Genomic DNA, 18,561 nt, shown 5'->3' with positions numbered 1-18,561 from the left:
CATGGATGCCCTTGCACAACCCACCCAAACGAGTTTAGATGAACGCCCTCGCCTAACCCACCTGAACGAGTTTACACAGATGCCCTAAAACAACCCTCCCAAATGACCCACTCGAACAAGTTGACATGGACGCCCTCAAACGACCCGCCCGAATGAGTTTACATGGGCTCCCACATGACTGAAACAAAGGGACAAGGGAGAGCCGGGCAAACGAGCTGAACGAACATGCACAAAGCACACCCCAAGTCACAACTTAGCATTTTTGATACGGGCTCGTGTGCCTGCGTGTGCCCTCACAATGAACGACCTAACGAAATGAGTTTACATTGACACCCTCACCCAACCTGCCCGAACGAGTTTACACGGATGCCCTCACTCTACCCACCCGAATGACCCACCCAAATGAGTTTACACCAATTCCCTCACCCAACCCGAATGACCTACCTTAACGAGTTTACAAGGATGCCCTCAAACGACCGACTTGAATGAGTTTACACAGACGCCCTCAAACGACCCGCCTGAACAAGTTTACATGGACGCCCTCAAATGACCCGCCTAAACGACCCACCCAAACGAGTTGACACGTATGCCCTCAAACGACCCGCTCGAATGAGTTTACATGGATTGCCACACGACTGAAATGAAGGGATAAGGGAGAGCCAAGAAAATGAGCTGCATGAACGTGCACAAAGCCCACCTTGGGTCACAACTTACCATTTTTGATACGGGCTCATGTGCTTGGACATGCCATCACACTGAACGACCTGACCAAATGAGTTTACATGGATGCCCTCACCTGACCCGCTTGAACGAGTTTACATGGACACCCTTGCCTAACCCGCCTGAATGAGTTTACACGAACACACTCAAAGCACCCGCTCGAATAACCTGCCTAAATGAGTTTACATGGACACCCTCAAATGACTCGCCTGAACAACACACCCACACAAGTTTACACGGATGCCCTCAAATGACCTGCCCAAACAAGTTTACATGGGTGCTCACATGAGTGAAATGAATGCACAAGGGAGAGCCAGAAAAACAAGCTACACGAATGTGCACAAAGCCCACCCCAGGTCACAACTTAGCATTTTTGATATGGGCTCCTGTAATCGGGTTCACCCTCACACTAAATAACCTGCCCAATTGAGTTTACACGAACGCCCTCCCCCGACCTACCTGAATGAGTTTACATGGATGCCCTCAAATGACCTGGCTGAACGAGTTAACACGGATGGCCTCAAATGACCACCCGAATGAGTTGACATGGACACCTTCAAACAACCCATCCAAACGAGTTTACACAGACGCCCTCAAACAACATGCCCAAACAAGTTTACACGAATGCCCTCGAACGACCCGTCTGAATGAGTTTACACGGATGCCCTCAAATGACCCACCCAAACAATTTTACATGGACACCCTCAAACGACCCACCGGAATGAGTTTACATGTGTGCCCACACTACCGAAACGAAGGCACAAGGGAGAGTCGAGCAAATAAGCTACACGAACGTGCAAAAATCCCACCTCGGGTCACAACATAGCATTTTTTATATGAGTTCATGTGCTGGGGTGCACACTCACACTAAATGACATGACCGAATGAGTTTACAAAAGCACCCTCAAACAACCTTCCTGAATGATTTTACATGGAAAACAACCTGCTTGAACAAGTTTACATGGCAAAGGACTCACCTGAACAAGTTTACATGGCCGCCCTCAAACGACCTCCACGAACGAGTTTACACAGTTGCCCTCAAATGACCCGCCTAAATGAGTTTACACGGATGCCCTCAAACAACTCGCCTGAATGAGTTTACATAGTCGCCTTCAAATGACCCGCCCGAACGAGTTTACATGGGCACCCTCAAACGACCTGCCCGAACAAGTTTACATAGCCGCCCTCAAATAACTTGCCCGAATGGGTTTACATGGCCAACGACCTTCCCAAACAAGTTTACATGAGTGTCGTCAAACGCCCCGCCCAAATAGGCTTACATGGCAAACGACCCACCTGAACGAGTTTACATAGCAAATGACCCTCCCAAACGATTTTGCATGGAAAATGACCCTCCCAAATGAGTTTACATGGGTGCCCTCAAATGACCTGACCAAATGATTTTACATGGCAAACGACTCACCCGAACGAGTTTACACGGGTGACCTCAAATGACCTGCCATAATGAGTTTACAAGAAAAACGACCTCCCTGAAAGTGTTTACGTGGGTAAATGACCCACCCGAATGAGTTTACACGGGCAAACGAACTACCCAAATGAGTTTACATGGCAAACGACCCACCCGAATGAGTTTACATGGACACCAACACCCAACCGAAATGAAGGCACACGGGAGAGTCGAGCAAACAGGCTGCATGAACATGCACAAAGCCCACCCTCGGTCATAGCTTAGAATTTTTTATATGGACACATGTGCCATGGGTGCCCTCATATGACACGACATGACCCAACCCGACCTGACCCACCTCAATGCATTTTCACGGGCACCCACACACGACATGTCTTGACCCACCTGAATGAAATTTGGGGTTTCCATGGGTGCACGACCCGAACACAGGCACAAGGGAGCATCGAGAAATAGTCCGCATGAACATGTAGAAGGCACACGGGGGGTCATGACTTAGCATTTTTGGCACTGCCACGTGTGCCCAAGCACCCATGCATGGCACGACCTGACCCGCCCAAACAAAATTTGGGGTTTCCATGGGCGCACAACCTGAACGAAGGCACGAAGGAGCATCGGGCAAATGGTTCGCATGAACGTGTAGAAGGCACATGGGCAGTCACATATTGTAATTTTTTGCATGGCCACATGTTCCTGAGCACCCACACATGGCATGACATGACCCAATCCAACTCGTCCAAACGTGTTTGCACGGGCACCCACATATGACATGACTCGACCCACCCGAACGAAAGTCAAGGTTTCCATGTGTGCATGGCCGGAACGAAATTTGGGGTTTCTATGGGTGCATGACTCGAACGAAGGCATGAGATAGCATCAGGCAAATCGCTGCATAAATGTGTATAAGACCCACAGGTGGTGACGACATAGAATTTTCGACACGACCACGTGTGCCCAGGCACCCAGACATGACATGACATGACCCGACCTGCCCTGGGTGAGCTGAACTGACCCTACCAAATGAAATTTCAGGTTTCCATGGGTGCACGACCTAAACAAAGGCATGAGGGAGGGTCAAGCAAATGATCTACACAAACATGCAGAAGACACATAGGTGGTCACAACTTAGCATTTTCGACATGACAACATATGCCCGGGCATCCACACATGGCACGACACGGAACGACCCGACCCGCCCGAATGAAATTTGTGGTTTGAATGGGCGCACGACCCAAATTAAGGCACGAGGGTAGGAATATCTTTGACTTTAATACACAAATATACCTGGTGTAACATGCCCTTAAGGTCTTCAACATTTTATTTTGACTCTTCGACTCACCTATAACACTTTAACATGTGCTAAGCCTATTTCAATGAGCAAGAAACTCAATGATATATATATATATATATATATATATATATATATATATATATATATTTCTTTTCTTGAATAAATACAAATACCAGAAGTGCATTTATGAAGACCGAACCCAGTTACACTTTCTTCAACACCCCCTCTTAACTAGGGAGGTATTCATAAATCATTACAAGGTGTTTGGCTATTTTTCACTCTTGAATAATTCACATAAGAGAAACCGGATTGGCAACCCATCCGTTATAGCATCATATTAGCCAACATTGTTCATAGAAAGGCCTTGACTAATAGTTTTATCTCTCATAATATCATAGCATAATGTTGGCAAGGCCAATCGCTTATAAACACCTTACTCATTGTCTCTCAAGGTACATACCCACCCAGGTGTTCCCTGAGTATGACTTTCTAGGACAATTCTTGTCTTGGGTTCCCAGCCCTCAAATAATATCACTCCTCTTGCCTACTCTTGTCTTGGATTCCCTACACATCCTCAAAGAGCATCAAATGCCAAATGATTACCCAAGCCTCCCATTCTTTCTTGCCAAGTGAAGACAAGAATGTTGTGTCTATCTCTTCCCCTTGATTGAGGAAGACATGCTCAAGTTTCCTCTGACAAGGAACTTGCCCAAGCTCCTATAGTTGGGAATTTGTTAGAACTCCCTCTTAGCTAGGGACTTGTCCATTCATCAACAACATCTTCTTTGTGGGTCCTTTAGCTACTTGATCTCCTTCTTTCTTTCGATGTCATGAAGTCTTTGTTTGAACTTCTTCTTTGCAGGGTACCAGCCATTTATCACTTTCACTCCTGGTTTGTCATGTCATTGCTCCCTTCATGGAAAGTGGCCTTCTTGATATATATCAGGTCCTTTTTTTCATCTAGCTACTCCTTTGTCATCTTGTCTGTCCTTCATAATAATTATCACGTGGATTATTAGTTGTGCTTGCTTGTTCCCATCGTTTGATTTAGTGGCCCTTCATGACTTCATCGTGATATTGCTTCAACATCAAATGGTGCTTTTGTTGGATGGCTTCTTCATAATGACATATTTGTAGAGTTGAGTCGGTTATCTACACCTTACTATCTCCAAGGCCTTCATAGGTGTCAAGGGTCCTTTGATATTTTTCTTCCTTTGTCAGAGTTGTCATGACTTCTTTCGAGAGACGTTGAGGAATCTTGTCAAATAGTGATTCTTTGTGACCACTATGTTCTTCACATGCTCGATCTCTTTCTTCATTTACTTCTTCTTGGATTGATTAGTCAACCACCTTATACTCCTTATGAGGGCACTTCTTCATTTTGACCTTTACTCCATTGTAGTACATGCCTCCAATCATATCTTTGGCGAAAGAGATCCTTTTATTCTTAATCATGATTTTATAACTTTTCCCATGACCCAATATATATGATGACATGACTTAATATTTGATTCATACATACCTCATCTTGATTATTCTTTTATCATCTAGGCTTTATTTGATAGTCCTCCTCGATTGGTGTAGCCTTTCTTGCTTCATCTTCTCTCACTTGTATATCATCCTTTCTTGAATCCCATAAATGGGACTCCCAATGAGACATCTACCCCCTTATGTACGAACCTTATTTTAAAGATTCTATCAAAGGATCTTGAAGACCCTTACCTTGCAAATGTTTCTTCCTTTGATCATGGAGACCTTCTAATAATTTTGATTATGATCAATCATTTTTTCATTGTTGATGAGACCCTATAATAGTTATGCTCCTTCTATGTGAATATCTTGAGCTATATCTACACCATGCTCCTGTATTCTAGAAGATATCTTTAACCATGCAATCTGTTCTATTTATACATGCTCCTATACTACTCAAAACTTTGAAAGAAGACTTTAACCAAAGAGGTTGACTTAGTCATAGGAGGATCTTCCTTATTTTGCTTCTTGTTGTCTTCTTTCACTTCTTGAGTTACATGAGCTTCTTCCCTTTTTCTATTGTTGTTGTTAAATCATTGGACTTTGGACATGTAGTGGTCCCAACCAATTTGTTACTTTCCTTGCAAAAAGACATAGAAGTATACTCAGAAGGGGACACATACTTACTTGATAGAGTTTGAGATGTAGTGGACTTGCTTTCTTCTTTAAGACTTGATGGCTTTCCCTCCTTAGATCTTGATGTTCTTCAAGTTGCTTTCTTCAAATGAACTTTCTTGATGACTTGACTCGTAGTGCCTTTCATTTTTCAAGACGGTGTAGCTTTATGTGGGTCCAACTTTGATTTGTTCTTCTTGTTGGTGCCTTTATACAAGGTGTTTCCCCTTGCTTCGTAGTCATCCATGAAGAATTATAGATGGTAGACCTTCTTGTCCTTGATGTGATTGAGACTTCTTGGTGTGATGCTTCAACCTTGCAGATGTTCTTGAGATTCTATTTCCTTGATGTGTCACCGTAGCTCTGATACCGCGTTGAAGAATCTGGGGCAATGGGGTATATCAGGATTCTTCTAGACTTGATAAAAATTTGTGAAGCTCTTTTACAATTTATCTTGTTATCTTAATCTTCTTCTCTTGTTATTAACACATGTGTGTTTTCTTCATCAAACTAGTGCCTAAAACATAAGAACAAGAACACAAGATGTTGGCTCTCTGCCATGGGAAAAACTCTCTCTCTCAAAGAGGAAAAACCTTTCGTAAATTTATCTTATTGAAGCTTCTTATTGGTCATTGTGAAGCCCTAGACCCTTAACAAGAATATCCTCCAAGCACAAGTCAAGTCCTTCCTCCTCTCTGCACTTCGTTTCTCTGGCACTTCGTTCCCCGGCATTGTCTCCTTCTTCCAACTTTTGATAATCCTTGATGGACTAGCTCTAGAAGAGACTCCAACCTTTGATCCTTAGCGAGATACTTTACTAATGAAGAAACCTTCATTCTCTTGACCAACTGAGCATTTTTCTTGATGTGAGGTTGCAGAATCGATGTACACCAAATTTACTATACCTGGGGTGATTTCCATTGTGACTAGACATGGAAACCCAAAATTTCCTACACTTGGGAGGATTTCGACAAGGGAGGACATGGAATCCCTAGGTTCCCCACAATTTGGTGAATTTTGCCGAGGAGGGACTGGGAGACCCCATGTCGCACTCCTATCCTAGTGGTAGTATTTCAACTACACATAAGCAGGTGCGGCACCACCGTACTTTTTCCTTTTACCAATACTTGAGTACACGGTCTGCGCCTACTTCAACACTTAGTCAATTTTACAATAAGTGTTCTTAACAATGCAATGAAAATAACTTACCATCAATTTATCTTCTTCAATTATTCTTTCAACCTATCATGTCTTGTGGTCGTGTTTCACTTCCCGCGGCCTGCACAACACAACTCCCCACCTAAACTGCAAACCCGTCCGCCCGAATTTCCATTCCGCGGTGCCCATATTATGCCCATCAGTGCAATCCATAGTGAGGGCACATGGCCCGCACCTAGTGCAGCCTGCCTGCCCAGTCGGTAACCTACCCCGCTCTGCCTGTCCACACTACCAAGCCTTACCTACCTACTGTAATTAGCCCGCCGGTGCGACTCTCTTACCTGCGTCCTTCTCTTCCTTCTGTTTTCGCCCAACTCCTTCCTTTGCACTTGTTCTGCGGTGTGGAAGTTTGAGTTCGATGTCTCTTCATCGAATTCCATCCTCCTTACTTATACACATCCTTTTTCCCAAGGGCCGTGTCTCTCGGGGATAACAAGGATCGGCTCCATCAACATGCATGCTCGGTCGAACTGCAACATAACCTTGAAACACCCCATTCCAATGAACCGCTGCGTCCCTTCATGTGCATCATCACACCCATCGGTCGGCTCCAGCACATATCCAATTACACCCTTCTCTGCACGTCGCACACCTGCCCGTATCCTAACTCATCCGCACATGGTCACCTCTTTCATCTGGGCACCCAACAAGGGTTGCTTGCATCCCTTCCGCTGGTGACTCACCCATCGTACATGTATCAAGGGGTGTGCACCCTGTCCAACATGGCACACCTGCTATGAGTGTGCCAATCACCATCCCACATAAGCGAATTCCTTGCCAAGTCTTCTTATATAACCAAACACTCACCCGAGTCACATATAACCAAACGCGGGCACCCGTACTATGGGTTCAGTCTTTCGACTCTCTCAAGCACTCCCAACTCGAATACCTGACACCTCAGGCCCCCCTCATACGTGATAGAGGTTTTTGGTGTGATGTGACATCGAAACCCTAGATTTCATGCACTTGGGCAGCTATCGTCATGGCGAGGTAGGGAAACTCCACTTTCCCCGCACTCGGATGGCTCCTGTCGCAATGAGGCAAGGAAACCCCAAGTTCTAGAGATAGACCACGCAAGTGGTTTCCACCTTGCTGCAAAATGGAAACCCCGAGTTTGCAAGAGTTGGGCGGTTCTTCATCGTTGCGCAATATCGAAACCATGAGTTGCATAAACTTGGGTGATTTCGATCGTGTTGCGACATGGAAACCCAAGTTCCCCGCACTGGGGTCACATTTTATACCCGAGCGAGAGATGGGGACCCTAGAGATTCCCCAAATTAGGTGATTTCCCTCATGCCACAAAACAGAAGCTCAAAGGTTCCATGGGATTGGGTTGTTTTCTGTCGTTCCGCAGCATGGAAACCCGAGTTCCCTGCACCAAGGTCACGTTTCTGTCGTGGCAGGACATGGAAGACCCCGAGTTTCCCATAATTGGGTAGTTTCTGTCATGCCACGGAATGGAAAGCCCCATGTTTGGTAGACTTGGGCGGTCGTTCCCTGTCACACGATGACATGGAAACCTAAAGCTCCCCAAACTTGGGCAGATGTTCCCTATCGTGTGATGACATGGAAACCCGAAGCTCCCTAGACTTGGGCGACATTTTTACCCATGGTGCGAGTGACATGGGAACCCTGTGTTTCCCAGAATTGGGTAGCAATTTTTTTCATGATGCGAAATGGAAACCTCGTGTGTCCACTGACTTGGGTAGCCATTTCCATCACATCGCGACATGGACACCTCGAGTTCCCCAGAATTTGGAGGCTTTTCAACACCCCACAATGTGGAAATCTGAAGTTCCACAGACTCTCAAGAAATTTAGGGTGTGCAGCGACATGGAAACCCTTATAGGTTTCCTAGAGTTGGGTGGCTTCTGTCGGTGGTTCCGGTCGTGCCATGACATGGAAACTGTAAGTTCCCCAGACTTGTGCAGTGGTTTTGAAACACCCCAAGTTCCCCAGACTTGTGACCTGGTTTGCATCGTCATGGAAACCCCAAGTTCCCCACGATGGGGCATTGTTGAAAACCTAGCATTTCCATCGTGTCGTAAAATGTGTAAACTCACAGTTCCATCAAGGGAGGGACATGAAAACCCCAAGTTTCCCCAGACTTGGGTGCCGTCGGTTTCGGCTGTGGCGCGACATGGAAAGCCCAGGTTTCCTAAGCTCGAGCACTAAGGCCTGACATGGAAACCCCAAGTTTCCCCAGGCTTTGGCATCACTGGTTTCGGTCATTGCGTGACATGGAAATCCCATGTTTACCAGGCTTAGGTGCTAGGGCATGACATGGAAACCCCAAGTTTCCACAGGCTTGGGCGCCACCGGTTTCAGTCATGTCGTGACATGGAAACCCCAAGTTTCCCTAGGTTTGCATGTTGGGCGCCACTTAGAAACCCAAAATTTTGGGCGTGACATGGAAAGCCCAAATTTTTTGCGCTGGGAAGAAGCCCCAAATCTTAGGCACTGGGTGGAAATCCAAAATTTTGAGCGTGACATGGAAACCCCAAATTTTGGGTGTGACATGGAAACCCAAAATTTTTTTGCACTGGGTAGAAGCCCCAAATTTTAGGTGTCAGGTGGAAACCCAAAATTTTGGGCACAACATGGAAACCCGAATTTTTTTTACGCTGGGTAGAAGCCCCAAATTTTAGGTTGCCGGGTGGAAACCCCAAATTTTGGGTGCCAGGGCGCGACATGGAAACCCCAATTTTTCCCATGCTTGGGCACCTTTTTCCTCGCAACGTGGAAACCTCAAATTTTGGGCACTGGGGGGCGACATGGAAACCCAAAAATTTTGGGCGCCAGAGCATGACATGGAAACCCCAATTTTCCCGTGCTTCGGCACATTTTCCGTCATGGCGTGGAAACACCAGATTTCCTGCCCCCAAGTAATAGAAAATTATCATCTGGAGGAAGAGTGACATGCATCGCTTCTAGCATGGATTCTGACTTAGAGGCATTCAGTCATAATCTAGCACACAGAAGCTTCGTGCCACTAGCTTTTCAACCAAGCACAATGACCAATTGTGTGAATCAACGATTCCTCTCGTACTAAGTTGAATTAATATTGTGGTGCGGTTGATCAGTATGGTAAAACTAACCTATCTCACGACGGTCTAAACCCAACTCATGTTCCCTATTGGTGGGTGAACAATCCAACACTTCATGAATTCTACTTCACAATGATAGGAAGTGCCACCATCAAAGGATCAAAAAGCAACGTCGCTATGAACGCTTGGCTGCCACAAGACAGTTATCCCTGTGGTAACTTTTCTGACACCTCTAGCTTCAAATTCTAAAAATCTAAAGGATTGATAATCCATGCTTTCATGGTTTGTATTTGTACTGAAAGTCAAAATAAAATGACCTTTTACCCTTTTGTTCCACATGAGATTTATGTTCTCGTTGAGCTCATATTAGGACACCTGCATTATATTTTAACAAATGTGCCACCCCAGCGAAAATTCCCACCTAACAATGTCTTTCACTCGGATTGACCCACTGAAATGTGCCTTAAGGCCAAAAACAGGGCCAGTGCCCCATCTCTACCTGATGGAATGAGTAAAACAACGTTAAATGTAGTGGTATTTCACTTGCACCAAAAACGGCTCCCACTTATTCTACACCTCTCAAGTCATTTCACAAAGTCGGACTAGAGTAAAGCTCAACAGGGTCTTCTTTCCCCACCGATTCTTCCAAGCTCGTTCCCTTGGTTGTGGTTTTGCTAGATAGTAGATAGGGATAGTGGGAATCTTTTTAATCCATTCGTGCACATCACCAATTAGATGACGAGGCATTTGGCTACCTTAAGAGAGTCATAGTTACTGCCGTTGTTTACCCACGCTTGGTTGAATTTCTTCACTTTGACATTCAGAGCACTAAGCAGAAATCATATTGCGTCAGCATCCACAAGGACCATTGCAATGCTTTGTTTTAATTAAACAGTTAGATTCCCCTTGTTTGTACCAATTTTGAGTCGACTGTTCGATGCCTAGGGAAAAGCCCCTGGTAGGGGGCATTCTACGCCCATAGCCCAATTGGCACGCGAATGCCCACCCTCGCCGTGAGAGTAGCTGGGGTAGACTGCTGACAGCCCACGAGTTGAGGGTACAGACCCCTAGGCCCAACCCTTAGAGCCAATCCTTTTCTCGAAGTTATGGATCCATTTTTCCAACTTCCCTTACCTACATTGTTCTATTGACTAGAGGTTGTTCACCTTGGAGACCTGATGCGGTTATGAGTGCGACTGGGCATGAATAATACTTGGTCCTCCAGATTTTCAAGGGTCATCAAGGGCGCACCAGACACCACAAGACGTGCAGTGCTCTTCTAGCTGCTGGACCCTATCTCTGGGTGAACCGATTCCAGGGTGGGTAAGCTGTTAAAAAGAAAATATAACTCTTCCTGGGGCCCCTGATGACGTCTCTGGATTTCCTAATGTTGTTGCCCGTTGCCATGTCCTGGTTCAAGAATATTAACCTGATTCCCTTTCGATGCTCATGCAGAGTGCACCCTTGATACAAGGCTTACCCATCCCTTAGATCGACTAATCCATTTCCAAGTGTTGTTCACATGGAACCTTTCCCAACTTCAGTCTTCAAAGTTCTCATTTGAATATTTGCTACTACCACCAAGATCTGCACTGAGGGCCGATCCACCCAAGCTCGCGCTAGAGGTTTCTCAACGACGGCCACATCCTCCTACTCATCGGAGCCAGGAAGTTGCTCTAACGGTCGAGGATAGGTTTCACGCTTCAGCGCCATCCATTTTCGGGGCTAGTAGATTTGGCAGGTGAGTTGTTACAAACTCCTTAGCGGATTTCGACTTTCATGACCCCCATCTTGCTGTCTTAATCAACCAACACCCTTTGTGGGATCTAGGTTAGTGTGCAATTTAGTACCGTAACTTGAATTTTGGTTCATCCCGCATTGCCAGTTCTGCTTACCAAAAATGGCCCTCTTGGAGCTCTCGATTCCATGGCATGGCTCAATGGAGCAGCTGCACCCTCTTACCTATTTAAATTTTGAGAATAGGTTGAGGGAATTATGCCCCTGATGCCTCTAATCATTTTCTTTACCCGATAAAACTCACGCATGAGCTCTAGCTATCCTGAGGGAACTTCAGAGGAAACCTGCTACTAGATGGTTCGATTAGTCTTTCGCCCCTATACCCAAGTCAGACAAATGATTTGCACATCAGTATTGCTACAAGCCTCCACTAGAGTTTCCTCTGGCTTCACTCTACTCAGGCATAGTTCACTATCTTTTGGGTCCCAATAGGTGTTCTCGCACTCGAACACTTCGCATCAGCTCAAGTTCAGTCGACGATGAACCACCCCAAACAGGGGATCTCGCTTGGCAACTTCCTTGCACCTCGTAGGTTTTCAAACCCGTCGACTTGCACACATGTTAGAATCCTTGGTCCGTGTTTCAAGACGGCTTGAATGGAAAGCCTGCCAACCAAAACCACGAGTGTGTAGGTGCACATGGCTCACCACATGGGTGCATGCTTCATTCCTCGACCATTGCAACAGCAAACCGATAAGCAGTAATCCACCCGTGCTTGTGACGATGCGGCAGCCCGTGTTTGTTTTCACCTCAAGTCGAGCGGTGGACTAGCCTGAGTCATTCCACATCCGACTGAGATGCATCGACAGCCTCCATCCACTTCCATCCCAACAATTTCAAGCACTCTTTAACTCTCTTTTCAAAGTCCTTTTCATATTTCTGTCACGGTACTTGTTCGCTATCAGTATCTCACCTGTATTTAGCCTTGGACAAAATTTACCACCAAATTAGGGTTGCAATCCCAAGCAACCTGACTTGCCAACAAAACCTCATGATGCAGCAAGGTCTTGGCCCAATGGGGCTATCACCCTCTGAGGTGCTGCCTTCCAAGGGACTTGGCCTGGGTCCGCCATTTAGGATGCTTCTACAGACTATAATTCAGATGACGCTGCCGCCAAATTTTCATGCTGGGCTCTTCCCAGTTCGCTTGCCGCTACTAGGGGAATCCTTGTAAGTTTCTTTTCCTTTACTTAATTATATGCTTAAACTAAGCAGGTGTTCTCACCTAAGTTGAGGTCACAAATTTGGAGCTAAATCTGTCCTACCTGATGGGAGGACAAGAGAGATCAAAGCAAGTTCGAGCAATCTCACACAAAGCCTATATCAACTAATGCCAACTGCCCATCTAAGGGGACAACATCACTGCTCGTTGACGCACACCAAGAAACATTGCTTGAGCTATTTCAGCCAACCGCACCGCATTGGGCATAGAAAACCAGCTCTGCTGCTCCGTAACATATTGTAGGGAGTGTGTTTGAATGGGATGTGATGCCCAGACATACATGCCCTCGACCGAGGCCTCGGGCGTGAATTATGCTCAAAAACTCGATGATTCATGGGATTCTGCAATTCACACTAACTATCACGTTTCTCTATGTTCTTCATTGTAACAAGAGCTGAGATATCCATTGTTGAGAGTCATTTCCACATATTACCAAAAAATCCACCACAACACTAAATAGGGGCACCCCCCACAACAAATTTAAGGCTAAGGGCCAAAAGGAGGAAAGGAATAAAAATGCATGAAAGAAAGAGAAACCAAGGTGTCTACCCCCCTCATACAAGGAGGCTCAAACAGAGAACAATCACCTCAAGCCCCATGCCCTTGCAAAACGGGGGGAAATGCATGGAATAGCAATCGAGAAGGACTAGGGTGGCCACCTCGGGAGCTCACACTGTTTTTAATCCTTCCCAAACACCAGTCCACAACAATTCCCCCTTTTCTCCGTAAAGATAGGGACAGAAAAGAAGAAGGTAAGAAAACAAGGTGAAAGAAATAGAGATCAAACGTGGCTACCAACTCACAAGGGGAGGCTCGAAAAAAGCACAAGCCTCCCAAGCCCCAGGCCTTCGCAAAAAGGGGGGAATTGAAGGGGACGACATCGCGAAGGACTAGGGTGGCAACTCCGAGAACTCACACTGCTTTTTGTCCTTCTCAAACACCAATCCAAAACAATCCCAGCTTTTGTCCATAAAGCTAGGGGCCAGAAGAAAGTAGGGAAGAAAACAACATGAAAGAAAGGGATATCAACGTGGCTGTTGGCTCACAAGGGGAGGATTCAAACAGAGAACAAGATTCCCCAACCTTGTGCCTTGGAAAAAAGGGAGGAACTCTAGGGGATGATTATTGAGAAGGTCTAGGGTGGCCACCCTGGGGGCTCGCACTACGTTTTGTCCTTCCTGAACACCAATCCACAACAATCCCACCTTTTCTCCATAAAGCTAGGGGCCAAAAGGAAGAAGGGAAGAAAACAACATGAGATAAAGAGAGATATCAAATTTGTCTACTGTCTCACAATAGGAGGCTCATGCAGAGAACAAGCTTCCCCAACCCCATGCCTTCACAAAATGGGAGGAACTATAGGGGAAGACTATCGAGAAGGACCAGGGTGGCCACCCCCAGAACTCGCACTGCTTGTCATCCTTCTTGAACGTCAATCCACAAAAATCCCACCATTTCTCCATAAAGCTAGGAGCCAAAAGCAAGAAGGGAAGAAAATAACATGAAAGCAAGAGATATCAAACGTGGCTATCGGCTCACAAGGGGAGGCTAAAATAGAGAACAAGCTTCCCAAACCCCATGCCTTCGCAAAAATTGGGGTAACTGTAGGGGACAGTGATCAAGAAGGACTAGGGTGGCCACCCTAGGAACTTGCATTGCTTTTCATCCTTCCTGAACACAAATCCACAATAATCCCACCTCTTCTCCACAAAAGCTAGTGCCAAAAGGAAGAAGGGAAGAATAAAACACCAAAGAAACAAAGATCCCAAGAAAAGAGAGAATATCAATAACACATCAAGAAGATGTCCACAAACCAAAAAGAAATCAAACAAGGCACCCAATCAAAAAGCATCCCACCTCTTCACACCCTCCCACATACATTACAACACAACACCCTCTCTAGCTTACAGCATAAAAAACAACAATCAAACAACCAAGAAAATAAATCACAACCTAAACTTGACCACTAGAAAAGACAAGGGCCACAATGAGACCAATGTCTAGAGCATATTAGTGAGAGGTAAACAACCCCCCAACCTAGAACAAGGCTTCAAATGACAAATATACTACTAATAACAAACCCACCCCGCTATTGCACCCCTCCGTGTACAAAACAACCAAAACCCGTTCTAGCGAGAAAGTCAACGGGGGTCAAGAATCAAACTCCAAACAGGAGTTGTCACGGGCAGACACTCAATGCTGGAGAAAGCCATGGGCCACAAATATATGAATGGTGCAAGGCCAATAAATAGAGGGACATCCGCAAAGCACACACCACGAAACAAAGAAATGACCAAGTCCCACAAAAAACCCACAATCCAAAGGGAGGAAAAAGGACACAACCTGCTACTTCTTTTTTCCTTAGAAGGGGAGTGGCTCATGAGAGGACGAGGAATTCCCTCGACGGCAAAGGCATAAGATAACATTGCCACCCTCATGCCCATTGGCAGGGAAAATTGCAATCTCGATGGAGCTCAGACCGAGGGAGGGGTTTTTCATTACCTAGACACCCAATCCTTCCATGAGGGCATATCGAGGAATGATCAGGAGGATTAGGGTGGCTAGTCCAATATTTTTAACCACTCTTCATCCACCCCATACTGACCCCACCCCAAAAATTTCCCCTCACAGAAGGTTTGAGCTACTAGGTGTGCACACAACCACTCCCTCGACGCAACCACCAGTAAAAAAGCTCAGCCCCACACCCTTGGCCCATGCCTTCCAACAAACAAAAGATCGAGCACTGTCACTACGAAGGAGTCTAAATTTATCCATCATATTTCCCAAGCACCTCAACTGCAGCAACCATGCCCAGCGAATAGATCATCGGAAAGGCTCCCAAGAAACAAGCTTCCGAACCCCCTACAGAAACACATTGGGGGAAAGAAAAACAAAGGATGGGTGGGACAACCACAAGCATGGCTTGCAAGCACACACATGAAAAAACAAGCGTTACCTCAAGACAAGAGACACACTTCACAGTCCCACATTGCAATCGAAACCCAACCAACCCAAACCAGAAAAGGAAACCCCTGATATCAATGATCCTACCACAGGTTCACCTACAGTAACCTTGTTACAACTTATCCTTCCTCTAAATGATAAGGTTCAATGAACTTCTCATGACGTGGATGGTGGCGAACCACCATCATCGACGCAATTCGAAAAACTTCACCAGATCATTCAATCGGTAGGACCGACAGGCGGTGTGTACAAAGGGCAGGGACATAGTCAACACGAGTCGTGTTTACTAGGAATTCCTCATTGAATACCAATAATTGCAATGGTCTATCCCCATCATGATGCAATTTGAGAAGATTTCCTGATCCTATCAAACCAGGAAGAAAAACTCATTGGCTACATCAGTGTAGCTTGCGTGCAGCCCAAAACATCTAAGGGCATCACAAACCTATTATTGCCTCAAACTTCCATGGCTTAAATGGCCATAGACCCTCTAAGATGTTGGCCGCAAAGGGGAACCTCCACGTAGCTAGTTAGCACGCTGAGGTCTCATTCATTATCAAAATTAAACAGAGAAATCGCTCCACCAACTAAGAACAGCCATGCACCACCACCCATAGAATCAAGAAAGAGCTCTCAATCTGTCAATCCTTACTATGTCTGGACCTGGTGAGTTTCCCCGTGTTGAGTCAAACTAAGCTGCAGGTTCCACTCCTGGTGGTGCCCTTCCATCAATTCCTTTAAGTTTCAACCTTGCGACCATACTCCCCACCTTGATGATCACCAGGGATATGACTATAAGACTGTCTTCTGCACCAAATTGATTATTTTGACTCCATTTGATGAAAGGTAGTAGCATCTCGGCAAATTTTAGGGTTCACGACATCCCTTTGAGTTACACTTCCAGATAAAGAGCGAATAATAGTTCCGATTCCATTTGAGCGAGCATTCCTACCAATTCCATTTATAAGGGTAGCAGCAGTTTCTACACCCTTCCTGAAGCAAAACGTTCATCCGAGCCATCAGGGGCAAAGGTAGCAACAATAGCTATAGGTGGTCAATAAACCCTAAGAGCCCAAGCAGCCACAGGAACCCGTTGCCCAAACATCTATGGGTCTGAATTTGGCTAGAACGAGCTATGAAACTGGCTGCTATGGACTTCAAACATATATATGTGCTATAGCTGGTGGGACTGCTTATTTGACCAGATAAAGAAAAACCTGGTAAGCTTCTAGCTCTAGGTCTTATATATAATCTGAATTTAGGGGATATGCAAGTGGGTCTGCTCGAATAGAGATTAGGTACGATGAATAGCACTTAGTACAATGAATAACAGGAAAACAAGACTATCCGTAGGTCGATCAAGGCAGGAGAGCATTATATAAGTGTTAGTCGAGGAAAATTGCTCAACACGGTCTTGTTACAATGAAGCATAGAAGCACTACTATTACCCATACTTAACCAATGAAGACAGGGAAATGCCATCGGATCAACACTAGTCAAGACATAGTCATCTATTTATTAGCGATGAATAGCCTCATCCCATGTGAGCTCTTGATGAGCCTTAGTTGAAGGGGCTTTCCTTTTCCCTTTCCCCTTAACCTTCACCTTACGTTACCCCTTGACTAGGTTGGACTTCTACATGATGGGTGCATCCGGCCATTCTTGTTAATAATGGTAAACCGGGGGCGCTACATGTATATATAATAAGCCCTGCTATCATCTTCCACCTTTGCTATTCCACCTTTGCTATACGATTTGTGTAATTTCCTATGGCCTTCTGCGTCATAAACTTGGTCAACTGGACCCGGATCAATGGAATAACTCTGATGGAATAACTCTATAGCATCAATTCTAAGTGTAAAGGCAGAAGTTATGCATAGGCATAGGAGATACTTATCGACATATATGAGGAACCCGTAGCTTACCCACTACCCTCACCTGAACCAGTAGCAAAGTGCCAAACAAAGGCATAACAACCCATCCAAGGTATTCCCCCACCGTGGTACGCCAACCAAGCAAGCAAAGGGAAGGGCAAGCCTCCCCACCAGTGGAGACTAAAAAAACAAAGGTAGAAAATAGCATAGTATTACGGGCAAAGAAAGATAGGACTGAGCTAGCGAAGGCAGAGCCCACATCGCTTCCTATTCCTTATATAGTTTCATCTCCCTAGCCATATCCAATCACAGACCAAGTCTAACCTTGAATAGCATCAGAATCAAAGCCAGCATTCAAACCATTTCTAGCCCAAGATTGAGGCAATGCAAAAAAAGGTAGGTAGTAAAAAGGCAGAGGTAGCATAAAATGTAGATCAAGATGCACCAAGAGCAAAGGTAGGAGCATAGGTTAGAACAGAGGCGACAGTAGTAAGAGGAGCTAGAGTGGCAGTTCGATAGCCAATTTCATAACCTCTAGTTGAAAAACCAATAGCCTCAGTAGCAGATCAGGATGGAAAACCCGTGAATGTGTCGGTTTACCTATAACATATTGATAAAGCTATTGATAGGTATCGGATGCCTATTGAGAAATGTTGGACATTATCACATTAGAACCAGATATCCTTATAGATAGACACTTCCCATATGCCTCAGCAATAACAAAAGTAGGCAGAGGATACTTATATGCTCTACCTATTTCTCATTACGGGGATCAACATGCCCTGTTGTACACCCGGTAGGCTACTCCAAGCCCACCCTACTTTTCTTTCTTTCATCGGCTATTGTTGCCTTGTTAC

The 18,561-nt window shown here is 45.4% G+C and overlaps 2 non-coding genes and 1 pseudogene across 2 annotated transcripts; all 3 read right to left on the bottom strand.

Moving 5' to 3' along the window:
* Positions 1-9,322: 9,322 nt before the first annotated feature.
* LOC149157438 (25S ribosomal RNA) lies at positions 9,323-12,883 on the bottom strand. Its single transcript, XR_016262126.1, has one exon. It is a non-coding gene; the product is annotated as a 25S ribosomal RNA (ribosomal RNA).
* A 247-nt stretch (positions 12,884-13,130) lies between these two features.
* LOC149157437 (5.8S ribosomal RNA) lies at positions 13,131-13,284 on the bottom strand. Its single transcript, XR_016262139.1, has one exon. It is a non-coding gene; the product is annotated as a 5.8S ribosomal RNA (ribosomal RNA).
* Positions 13,285-15,905: 2,621 nt separating this feature from the next.
* Positions 15,906-16,619, bottom strand: LOC149157436 (18S ribosomal RNA; annotated as a pseudogene; the record flags this gene model as incomplete).
* Positions 16,620-18,561: the final 1,942 nt, after the last annotated feature.

The sequence above is a fragment of the Pinus tabuliformis genome, chromosome 5_2 (genome assembly GCF_031772625.1).
Source record: "Pinus tabuliformis cultivar Carrire ecotype Pingquan chromosome 5_2, CPIR1, whole genome shotgun sequence".
Taxonomy (NCBI): domain Eukaryota; kingdom Viridiplantae; phylum Streptophyta; class Pinopsida; order Pinales; family Pinaceae; genus Pinus; species Pinus tabuliformis.
Note: the sequence above shows the minus strand (reverse complement) of the source record. Positions and strands in the feature narration are given on the sequence as shown.